The sequence below is a fragment of the Microtus oregoni genome, unplaced genomic scaffold, assembly GCF_018167655.1.
Source record: "Microtus oregoni isolate MIOR12 unplaced genomic scaffold, Mior012 000049F_ref0000343, whole genome shotgun sequence".
Taxonomy (NCBI): domain Eukaryota; kingdom Metazoa; phylum Chordata; class Mammalia; order Rodentia; family Cricetidae; genus Microtus; species Microtus oregoni.
In genome coordinates this window covers 586,473-595,290 of record NW_024543223.1, presented here as the reverse complement: position 1 = coordinate 595,290, position 8,818 = coordinate 586,473, and the positions used below count along the sequence as shown (strand labels likewise).

The window sequence follows — 8,818 nt, the reverse complement described above, 5'->3', positions numbered from 1 at the left end:
AGTCTTCCCATCTGTAACTCAGAAAAAGATGGACTTTAAGTCTTCTAAGACCCTTTCCGACTCCACTGTTCTCCTGCCTGATCAGGGTGTCTAGGCAAGGACTGCACAGACTGCCACAACAGCTTGACCCGCCCAGGCCCCGCCCTCCTCACAAGGCTCCGCCCCTCCCGCTTCAGGCCCCGCCCTACCTTGGCCCCAGCCCCTCCCTCCCGGGTTGCACCCTTGACCCCGCCCCCGGGGTGTGCGTCCACCGGAAGTTCCGCGGCACTGGCAGCTCACTTCCGCTCGGCAGGTGACAGCCGCGGGGTTCGGAGCGGCCGGCTGCAGCGGCGCACCCGCGGAGAGGGAGGTGGAGGCTGCGGACATTTTGCTGCTGAAGCAAACCGAGCCGTGGCGCCCGGAGCCGTTTGGACTTGCTGGTGAGGAAAAAGGCGCCCCGGCGAGATAAAAGAACTGAAGGGGTCCGAGGTGAGGGGTCGGCGGGGTCAGAGGTCACGGAGAGGACGCCACGCTGGAGGGGCTCGAGCCGCGTGTGGGCGAAGGTGAAAGGGCTGCGTGCTCATTCATTCACTCCCGCGTGGTGGCCCGGCGTCACCCAGTCACCTGAGGTCTGCAGTCCCCTTTGGAATGGCCGGCTGGAGAGACTCCTGGACTTAGGCCCCTCCTCCGCTCTGCTTCCCCGTTCCCACTCCGTGGCCGACCTGAGGCCTCCTCGTTCAGGGCTTTATCTCTTGGCCACCGCCCCCAAAATGGGGCAAAAATCTAGAAATGGCCTTATGCCGCCCGTCCTTAGGGTCCTCAGGGACAAGTTGACGGAATGGGGACACTTGTAGTAGTGCTAATACAACAAGGATGTCTGTCACTGGTTGTCCAGCCCTTTTTGACTTAGAAGCTCTGTGCTAAGCACTCTGTGTCCTGATCACAGCAGCCCCTGTAAGGGAGCTATTATTGCTTTAGTCGTTTTATCCACAAGGGCACGGAGGCACAGGAGGTTAAATCACATATGGAAGGTCATTCGAGGAGTAGAGGCAAAACCAGGCTTCCTATGCAGGTTTCCAGGGACAAAGGAACCAGAAGCCCGTTTGGGGTCTAGGAGTGATTTGATATATCTAGTCACCCGCCATTATATTGTTTGGATTGATGTCAGGAGGCCGCCTTCTGGCCTCTTGTGTGGTCTGATCTTCAGAAGAAGCATTTGCTTCACGTTCATTAGGAGGCTGTTCTGTCGCAGGCTCTTGCGCTTTCAGTGTTTTTCCTTTCAGGGCAAGAGTCCGAAGGTTTTCCTTATTATTGGGAACTGTGAAAGGCTATTCATGAAACTAATATCCAGACACTCCCTTCCTCGTGGTTGGAACAACAGGACCACTTAGGGGATCCTTGACGCTAGGTTCTAGAAGAACCTGCCAGAAGGAAGGGGCTCTGGCCGTGTGGTGGTGCCAGGGAGATGGCACAGGGATTTGTGGCTGGACGGTGGCGTTCTCTTCCCCTGGAGACATTTTCTCGCTCCACTTATGCCTTAGTTTCCCCGACAGCAACACAAAAAGACTTCCTTCCTACTGCCTCTTGCGTGCATTGAACTATAATGAACCTGTGCAGGTTTTCTTGTGCTTTTGGAAAAAGTAGTAAGTAAAAATGTTACATTAGTTGCCTTCTTAAAAAATAAAAGGGGCTCTAGTTCCGCGCTGGTCAGTATTTCATTGTGTCTGAGCAGTCATCCTGCCTCAGCCTCCCAAGTTCTGGGACCGATTACATACCTAAGCCACCACACCCAGTTCTCCTATTTATTTATTATAAGCTCTGTAGTCTGGGTTGGTTTTTTTTGTTTGTTTGTTTTTGTTTTTTTTTTAGTTCTATCTAACAGAAACTTAATAGTGTCACCTTATCCCTATCCTTCCAGAGGATAATTGGAAATAGAACAACTTGTCACAGGTTGTAGGAACAGACACAGAGCTCAGGACTCTAGCACTCTGTCTAGCCCACCTGACCCTCTGTTTCTTAGGAACTGTCAAGAGGCCTTTGCTAGTCCTAGAGACTCAGACCTTCAGAGTCTGTGTAGCGATCATCTAATGAATGTGGGTTGACTGGAATCTTCACGCTGGGTAACTTGACAGGCTCAGAGGTCCAATGGAAAGAGCATTCCGACTGCCTGCCAGTCAGCTCCTGGCTCCATCCCCAGGTCAGCAGCTTCGTAGTAGTGTGACTGGGATAATTCGCTTCAGTTGGGTTTCTATCCTAATAAAATATGTAGGTATATCTAAGTGGCAGAGCACTTATCCAGCATTTGCAAGCTCCTGGTTTCCATTCGTACCACCAATAAAAATAAGGTTTGCGGGGGAAATGTGGTGGTACATGCCTATAATCCCAGCCACACATTAGGCTGTGGCAGAGCACTTGTCTAGCATTTGCAAGCTCCTGGTTTCCATTCCTACCACCAATAAAAATAAGGTTTTGGGGGAAATGTGGTGGTACATGCCTGTAATCCCAGCCACACATTAGGCTGAGGCAGGACGAGGCCAACTTGATCTGTATAGTAAGTTCCAGCCATGGCTACATAAAAAGACCTTGTCTCAAAATAATCATAAGGAAGCACTATTGACCCACCTCCCGTGTCTGTAGGTGTTAGAGGAGCCTGTCTTGCAGAGCATGTTACTGTTGACATGATACCTGCTGGGGCCTGTGTCTGAGGAAGGCTGGCTGCCCTGCAAGGTTACTGCTTCCTTCTCCAGTTAGATCACTAATTGTTAAGGACCACTCCCATCCATTCTTCTCACTTCACTTCCTAAAAGTTTGTAGGGACAGTTTAGTTGTGGGTGCAGCTGAGGCTGGGTTGTACTGTCATCGTTTGCCAGTCATACCCGAGACTTGCACATCTGCACTGCTCACTTCCCAAAAACCCTGAAGTCGGGCACCAGAGCCTGAAGTGCTAACAGGAAGCAGGCATGGTTTGTGCTAGGTTTTTACTTTGTTGTGTTTCAGATGGTTAAGGGGTACTTGTTCCTTGAAGGTATTTCTGTTTCTCAATAGATCTTTTTTTCCTAAGATACACTGCTGAGATTATCACAAGCCAGAAGAGATATTGTTTTCCTCCCTGATCTTTATCACTTTACATAGAGAGGAAAAAATAGTGAGAGAATATAACCCAAGCAGCTGGGGAACCTTAAAAAAATACTACTTGGTCAGGCATGGTGGCACATGACTTTAATCCCAGCCTTTGGGAGGTAGAGGCAAGCTGATCTGTGTATATGAAGCTATCTTAGTCTATAGAGCGAGTTCCAAGCCAGCCAGGGCTACACAGAGAAACACTGTCTTGAAAAACAAAACCAAAAATAAATAAATAAATCCTACTTGAAAATCCACCAGTAGGTCCTCCTTTCCCTCAGGCTAGACCGCACTTCTTGGCATAGCATCCAGGTCCTTTAGGCTCTGACTTCAACTGGCTCACTGGCTGCATTTCCCATACTCTTCTTCCTCCCAGGCATAGTCAGCTGCTGCCACTTCTATAAGCTGCACTCTGTGCTTTGTCTTTGCTTTGTGATCTTCTCTGCCTGTACCCCACTCCTGCTGCTCTTGCCTAGACTCCTTTGCTGGACTACTGTTTGATGCTTGCCGGTTGCTTATTACCGCCATCTTGCAGAGACCTGACTGAGACCTTTCTAGTGTGTGTGGCAGTAATCACAATGAGTGCAATTGCCTGTTTACTTGACTTCCTTTAGTAAAGATCTCTTAGTTGTTGCAAGATCTGTGTGAACTGTGTGTGTCTCCAGCATCTAGTGAGGTGTATGGTGCGCACAGTCGATGTGTAGTAAGGGTTTGGGGAAAGACAACTGAATGAATATCCTATTGTATTGTCAGGGTTCCTGGTGATGTTATGTCCATCCTCATGTCCCACTGGTTTCGGGAGAAGTGTGACTGGTAGAGGGACTTAACTGCTCCACAGCCTCCGTAGCTCTTCCTCGTCACCAGAGTGCCTGAGGGCCTCCAGGGTTCTGGGGAGCAGGGAGGTGGTGAGCCTCCAGTAGTGTTGGCTGATGTCTGCCAAACCGGTGGGTTGGATTCTGCCTGTGTTGACCTGTTTTAGCTTTACAAACCTCTAATTCCAGGATGAATCCTGTTAGCTAGTGGAGCCAAGAGGCTTGACTGTGGTCCTAGATTTTGAAGCTCCCTTGTGTCTTCAGCCTTGGACTGGACCTCTAACAGGATGGTCTCTAAAGATGGGAGACCCCTTCTGGTTAAGGCAGAAGTATGCCTGGTTGGCTAGAGCTTCCCAAGTCCATCAGCTAGGATGCAAGGTTCCAATCTGTTTCTCTCAGTGTACCCTGGGTAGGAGATGACAGAATTGGAAGTCATATTTAAGAATCTTTGATTTTTGTACTCGTGTGTGTGTGTGTGTGTGTGTGTGTGTGTGTGTTTGCCACAGAGCACCTCTGGATGGCAAACGACATTTCCCAGGAGTTGGCTCCTTCTCCCATGGGAGTTCCAGGGATCACACTCAGATTGTCAGGCCTGGCAGCAAACGCCCCTGCCCACTGGGCTGTCTCACTAGCTGTTTTGTTTTGTACTGAGAGTTAAAGCTCAGGGCCTCATGCACACCAGAAAGGTGTACCACCACTGACCTATATATATATATATATATATATATATATATATATATATATATACATATATCCCTACTACTTAAAAGGTTTTTTACAAAAGTTATTTTATGTGTATGACTGCCCACATATATGAATGTGCACCGTGTGTGAGCTTGGTACCCTGAAGACCAGAAGAGACCAACAGGTCCTGTAGGAGTGGAGTTACAGAGCTGCCATGTGAGTGCTAGGAACGAACCTGGGTCCTCTGTAAGAGCAGCAATGGCCTTTTATGTGGGGTCAGGGACACCCTTGCCATGGCCTTTGCTCATGAAAGTGAGAGGACAACTTTTGGGAGTGGGCTGTCTTCTGCCACCATCAAGGTCCCACCCAGTGCTCAAATCAGGTTATCAGGCTTGGTAGCAAAACCTTCTGTCCCTGGGCCCTCTCACTGACCCTTTCCTCAGAAGCTTTAGCCCAGTGCTTTGATGTCTAAGTACTTCACCAGCTGTGTCATACACAGGCGTAGACAAGGGCAGCGTACACTTTTAACCACACCCTAACTGCTTTTTGAGCTGGAAAGACAGTTTTTGTGTGGCCAGCTATTGAGTCTGTTTGCATCATCTTCATTCGCTGATTTTGAGATTCTGACAAGAGAGACTTCCTAAGTCTAGCATTCATTCATTCATTCATTCATTCAGTGTTTATTGAGGCCTATTAGTGTCTGACACTGGGATGTGCCATAGGTAAACAAGCCAAGCCTAGTTTCTGCCATGCCGTTGCTTTCTCTTGGGAAAGAGACACAGCAGAAGTAGAAAACAAATGGAATGATTGGAAAACAGAAGACATGGCAGCCAGAGCCTGTTAAAATTGAAGTCTTGTCTCAGGATTCCGCTCCTTCAGAGTAAAGCCAGCACCCTTACAGTGACTGCAGCTGTTCTTCTGTCACTTAGTGCCCAGTCCTCCTTCGGCCACAGCAGGTCACTCCCACCCACTTCTGCCCTGCATGGTAGGCATGGAACCAGGACCTCACGCTTGCTGAGCTTCTGCTCTGTTGCTTTCCTCCATTCTTAGCCCCAGATGTTCGGTTGGTCTGGCTGCTGTTTTCAACCTCTTCTCCACCTGCTCTGTGCTGTACTCCTTTCTTGTTTTTGGTTTGTTTGGTTTGGTTTTTGGTTTTTTTGAGACAGGGTTTCTCTGTGTAGCTCTGGTGTCCTGGAACTCACACTGTAGAACAGGCTGACTTCAAATTCACAGAGATCTGCCTGCCTCCACCTCCTGAGTGCTGGGATGATGATGATGATTTGCTTCTAAGGAACTGTCTTCTCTGTTTGTTGTTGTTGTTTTGTTTTTACGATCTTGCTTATTTGTAAACAGTTCTCTTTCTTTCATTGCACATAACTTCCAGTGCATGGTAGGTGCTTGGTGAATGTATGCAAATGTGTAAAAATACTGGAGAGTAGCAGATAAATACCTCTGGAGATGGTAGATGTAGGGAATGTCTTTGAAGTGATGTCATCTAAGCTGATATTTGAAGGATAAATTGGAACAGCTAGGGCAGGAGAGGATAATCCTGGTAGGATCAGCAAGTATAGACAATGAGAAAGAAGCACCTAGCAAAACACTGAGGGCCTAACGTTCTGAGGTCCTTTCAAGACCTTGTGGGCCTCGTGGTGCTCTCATTGTAGCCCAGTTCCCCACCTCCTATAATGTGCTCACTGAGCCTGTAGGAGCAGGTTATTATGACCTGCCTCACTGAAGGAAGGGGCCTGGTCTGTCTCTCCTCATTTAATCTGAGGACTCAGGGTTCCGTCCTTGAATGTCATGGTAGGGAGCATAGCCGCAGGCAGACATGGGGCAGGAACATAGCTGAGATCTTACATCTGACCCACAAGCATGGGGGGGGGGGGGTGGAGGGAGGGAGAAAGAAAGAACAAACACACTAACTGGGAATGGTGTAGGGTTTTGACAAAGCCCAACCCCAGTGACACACCTCCTCTAACAAGGCCACACTTCCTTTAAACTACCACAATTACATATTTATGATTAATTTTTTGTGGGCCTGAGGGTGAATGGAGCCTTGGGTCTTTGCCTCTGAGCTCCCCTCTCAGCCCCTTTCTCCCATTTGAGATGCTGCCACCTGGTCGTCTTCTCGCTAATAGTATTTATGCTTCACCTTCCATTTATTGGCTGTGAAATGAGCTTGTAGGTCAGGCATTTTCCATTTCAGGATACACAGACATACATGCAGATAGAACACTCATACACATAAAATTAAATAAAAAATTCTCAGTCTCGTAGAGATGTGCCTACCTCTGCTTCTCAAGTATTGAAATCAAAAGAAGAAAATGTCCCCGAAGAGACAAGGCTGGGCAGTGGCAGGTGCCACTTGACATCTGCCAAGGCCTCTGCATCTTCTGCTAGCAGAGTCCACCACACTGACCTCCAAGGCCATCCCTGAACCTTGTACTTCCTTCTCTAACTTATCTGCTCCTCTCTTCTCCGAGTCCTTGTTTGTTTTGTGATGTAGTCTTGCTGTGAAGCCCAGCTCAGACCTCGAACTCTCCATTCCTCTTGGTTCCACTTCCCAAATGAATTAATGTATTTGGCTCAGTAGATGCTTTATATATTATTAAGGAAAGATTTGCCTTTATCACAGACTCCTTACCACATGGCTGCTTTGGGCTTACATGGTGCTCTTCTCTTGGTGTCATGGCCCTAGTTTCACACAGAGAGACCGCAACTGTAAACCACTCAGTACTGAGCCTGCTTCTAGCTGGCATTGGTGGCTCACTCTTCTCAAGTCTCTGCTTTGTTATACTGGCATTTAGTGAGCATTTCTATGTCACCCATCTTTCCTATCTTCATAATCTCCCCTTCACCTCAAGAGAACTTCCCTGATACTCCACCCACCTCAGGATTAGGATTCTCCTCTAAGCTTTGGTGACAGTTTTCTGAAGGGCAGGATCACTCTCCTGTCCTCTGCGATCCTATTTATGGCCTACTGTGTATGACTCCTGTGTGGGCATAGTCCCAGGTCTGCAATGGGTGACACTTCTCCCTGTGCCTGCTGAATGGATAGCCACAGTTCTCCAGAAAGTGTTCCCTCTGGTTTGTACGAGAGCACAAATTGTAATAAGCCTTGTTCTGTGGTCACTGGTTTCTTCTTATTTAATTAACATGAGTATTATCCCAAAGATGTCCTCACTAATTTATTTATTTTGGTTTTTTAAAATTATTATTAGTGTTTTGTTTTGTTTTCTGAGACAGGGTCTTACTCTGTAGGTAAGGCTGTGCTGAAACTCATGCTGTAGACCAGACTGGCCTTGAACTCAGACCACCTGCCACCTGCCTCTGCCTCCCAAGTGCTAGGATAAAAGGTGTGCACCACTGTGACCAGCTTGTTATTTATTTATTCATTTATTTATTTATTTATTTTGGTTGGGGGTTGGTTTTTCAAGACAGGGTTTCTTTGTGTAGCATTAGCTGTCCTGGAAGTCGCTCTGTAGACCAGGCTAGCCCCAGACTCAAAGAATTGCCTGTCATTGTATTATTTTAATACAGAGGAATGTGGATCTTTCTTGACAGTAGCTCTTATAAGAGCTACATTATTGTGTGCAGATTAGCGGGAACCTGACATGTGGCTTTGAGATGAGGTTCTTGACGCTCAGTGCCTGCTGATGAAGGGTTTTTTGCTTGTATGTGGTACTCTTCTACCTTTGGGTCCTTTTCATTTTGAAACTTTTAATTACTATGAGCTTCAAGAGATTGCTTTGATTAATCAGTTCTCATCCAAATCCCAAGAGACCCACAGCTTGGCAAGCTTTTCAAGACAGGCTTTTACTAGGCATGTTACCAAACCTGCTGTTCCTGCTGTTTCAGGTAGATAGATGGGCCATAAAGTAACCTGCTATTCAACATCTGAATAGCTCTGCAGGGATATGTGGCAACCTGTATCCTGTACCCTTTAGCTTGACCTGCATGCATGCATTTCTACCAGGACTTCATTCAGAGAAGAGGATTTGCCTCCTTGGTTAGAGTTGGATGTGTGACCTGCTCTTAGGACAGTGTTGGGGTGTGGGTACCATCGTTTTCCAGCTGTGTGACTGCAGACAAATGCCTTACACTCTCCTGGCTTGTTTTCTCTAACTGTGAGCCTGTGCTATTATTAAAATCATCACAGATATTATAAAGACAGAATTTTTTAAGTTATATACTTTTATTACATTTATTTATTGTGTGTGCCA

The 8,818-nt window shown here is 47.3% G+C and overlaps 1 protein-coding gene across 4 annotated transcripts in view; it reads left to right on the top strand.

Annotated features, from left to right (window-relative positions):
* Positions 1–268: 268 nt before the first annotated feature.
* The window catches only part of LOC121436460 (AP-1 complex subunit beta-1), a 55,018-nt gene continuing 46,468 nt past the window's right edge, over positions 269–8,818 (top strand). For all 4 annotated transcript variants that reach the window (XM_041636395.1, XM_041636394.1, XM_041636393.1 and 1 more), the window contains exon 1: positions 269–419. The gene's annotated coding sequence lies outside the window, so the exon portion shown is untranslated. The remainder of the gene's footprint in view (positions 420–8,818) is intronic.